The sequence below is a fragment of the Octopus bimaculoides genome, chromosome 22, assembly GCF_001194135.2.
Source record: "Octopus bimaculoides isolate UCB-OBI-ISO-001 chromosome 22, ASM119413v2, whole genome shotgun sequence".
Lineage (NCBI taxonomy): Eukaryota > Metazoa > Mollusca > Cephalopoda > Octopoda > Octopodidae > Octopus > Octopus bimaculoides.
Window position 1 is genome coordinate 36382850 of NC_069002.1, and position 3172 is coordinate 36386021.

A 3172-nucleotide genomic window follows, 5' to 3' on the forward strand; every position below is an offset into this window, starting at 1 on the left:
ATATATATATATATATATATATATACAGAGAGAGAGAGATACATATATTTCAAATAGACCTACATATATTTCGACTGCATCGGTTAGTAAACGTTGTCGGTCCACTTTCTTTCGACAAGCAAATCGACCCTAAGCCCGTTCTCTATCGTTCTCATTTGCTAAATCTCCAAACTATGGCGATACCTGACACCCGCGTTTGGAGCCAACCACAGACGGAAATCACACGCCCACATATGTTTGTGTGTGTGTGTAATTTATTAATGAGAGAGAGACGGAATATGGAAGAGACGAGGATCTCTATTGATCACTAGAAACGTTTCGACCCATCTAGCATCGATCCCTGGCGTATTCATTGGTGTAGTTGTATCTCCACAGGTGATTTTAATAAGTATCTCATTGAGATAATCTCCGTTTCGCAAGATGTCTTCTCGGCTTTCGTATATAGATGTGGCAAATTAAGGTATACATCTTCATTCTTATTGAACATCTATTGAGCAAATCACAGATACAATAAGAAATACATACTGAATGCAGTGAAAAAAAGTATTAGGTATCTAATTACATCGACACCTGTCCTCAACTGGTACTTATTTTATCAACTGGGAAATGATGAACGGCAGCTGATATCGGCGGAATTTGAACTCAGAATGTGAGGACGGACGAAATGCCACTGACCATTTTGATCAGCGCGTAACCGATGCTGCCGGATCGCAGGGAAGGAATAATAAAACAAACCAACTGACACAACATACATTAATCATTAGCAGCACGAAGAGACACACCAACCACAGTCCTGTTTATTTACTTATCACCGGTCAACATTATTTGTTATGATAACTTCTTTTATTCCTCTTTCAGTTTACTGGTTTTAGTCATTAGACTGCGGCCATGCTAGGGTGCCACCCTGAAGAAATTCAGTCGAATGAATCAACACCAGTACTTTTTTTTAAAGCCTGGCACTTAGTGTATCGTTCACTTTTGCCAAACTGATAAGTTATGGGAGTCTAGAGTTTTTCTCTCTTACAAACAAGGATCGGCTTTCACAGAAGTTAATCAGAACGAAAGTAAGTACTTAAGCAATCTTGTTTCGCGGCCAGTGGTTTTTCATATGTTGCTCTGATATGTGTGAGAAAACAGAATCGACATTTAACCGTGATATATGGAAATAATTCTACATTATTTCAAGAAAAATGAGGAGACGATTTTTGCATGGGATTGATTCTTTCATAGGAGTATGCGCGGTATTTCATATGTGAAGCTAGTTGCACAATATAAGGTAGTTATAAATAAAATGTCATTGACCCTGTGCCTTATGGATTAGGAATGACCTGGATTTAAGCAACAATTTGGATTTTCACAGCGACTTTTAGGAATCAGTATATGTTGGCATGTGATAAACAACATTTGTGTTATAATCTCAAATTTTGACATCTCCGAAGGGGAACATTGGCATAAGTGAGGACATAAATTCTGATATAGTTTGAAATGACGTTTTTTTCTCATTACTAAATCACATATCTGTCGAACTACATAACTTAGTAAATACTGAATCACATCGTATAAATCATGCTCTTGATATATGTGTGTGCGTGTGTACGTATTTATGTGTGTGTATTTGTGTGCATGTGTGTATGTGTGTGTGTGTGTGTGTGTGTGTGTGTGTGTGTGTGTGTGTGTGTGTGTGTGTGTGTGTGTGTGTGTGTGTGTCTGTGAAGAAAAGATAGAAACAATAAAGTGTGAAAATTGAGAGAGAAGAAAGCAAAAGCTGGAATAACGAAGGGTTGAAGCTGTTCAGTAAGTTACTAACAACATACAAACATCATCAACCAGCTTGAATATTGCACAAGAGAAAGTTAGAGAGTGTTTTATATAAATACCGTTCTTAATATAACAAGTATGTAGCATTTAAATTATTCATTATGGCTGTATGTAAATTAGTGATAACAATATAAAGAGTATGTTATGGTAATGATGATGGTGGTAGTGGTAGAGCTTAATTTGTTTGTTGCCGGTTTGCATGTGTACAGTTCAAGAACCGCAAAGAGAATAGGCGGAATGTTTTACAAATTTCCACTTTATATCTCATCGGTTGTATTTGGAAAATGTGAGGCGGTGAGCTTGCAGAATCGCTAGCACGCCGGGCAAAACGCTTCGCGGTATTTCATCCGCCGCTACGTTCTGAGTTCAAATTCCGACCAAAGTCGACTTTGCCCATTATCATTTTGGGTTCGATAAATTAAGTACCAGTTGAGTACAGATGTGGTCGACTGTCCCCCTCCCTGCAAAATCCAGGCCTTATGCCTATATTACAAAGAATTGTATTTGGAACATGTGAATCAGTTTGCCCCGTACTTTTTGGATAAACTCGAGCTTTTCTAATTATTATCTTTTGATTAATGCTAATTATTTGTGAAGAAACAGATAAACCTATTTAGGCTGGATATTTGTGTTATACATTTCTCATTATTTTATGAAAGATGTTCTTATTTTCTTTTGTCGGGACGAGACATTCACATTCATCAAACTTTGCAACAGAGCACGACTGCAGCCGTCAACTCCATACAACTATATTTGGGCGGTTTTGCTATCATCGGGTTGCTGTTTTTATTGAGTTGTTGCACCAGTATTCTTTGATTTGAAACGTGAATACACTCTGGTTTTGGTGTACCTTTGACATAGTAGTAAAAACAACAAGTTTTTATACGTTGTTTTTAGATGGTGTGTGTATGTGTTTGACAAGCCTCACATACTTGTTTGGGACAGAAATAAAAATAATGTTACTACAGAAGCCAGATACATTTGAAGTAAGGACATTTCATTCATAATTAACAGAATCGAGAATATTTACGGACAAATTCTTCGAAGACATCATCTTCACCTCAATTAAATATTTACATTAGTACTTTTGTTGGAATTAAATTTGCATTAGAACTATTGGTGCAATTAAATTAGCTATATTCTTTAGTATTTAAATGATAATGCTGTAAAGCTCGGATTTTCGGTGAAATAAATTTGGACAGCGAAAAGATGTTAGCTAAATTTCAGCCGTAGACCTTTGCTTCTTTGTAGGAATAAAGCTTCCGTTTCTAATGACTCCCGTTGTTACATTTCTATATCATTAGGTGCGTGATGAAAAGCATTAGTGTCTTATTGTTTTGTGCATTCATTTCAT

At 36.6% G+C, this 3172-nt stretch overlaps 1 protein-coding gene across 7 annotated transcripts in view; it reads left to right on the top strand.

Moving 5' to 3' along the window:
- The window catches only part of LOC128250541 (uncharacterized), a 24040-nt gene that overhangs the window by 16695 nt on the left and 4173 nt on the right, over positions 1-3172 (top strand). Inside the window, exons 5-6 of one of the 7 annotated variants that reach the window (XR_008266565.1) lie at positions 859-1064; positions 3123-3172. The exons of 5 other annotated variants lie outside the window; for them this stretch is intronic. The gene's annotated coding sequence lies outside the window, so the exon portion shown is untranslated. One more of the 7 variants, XR_008266570.1, reaches the window with a different exon arrangement.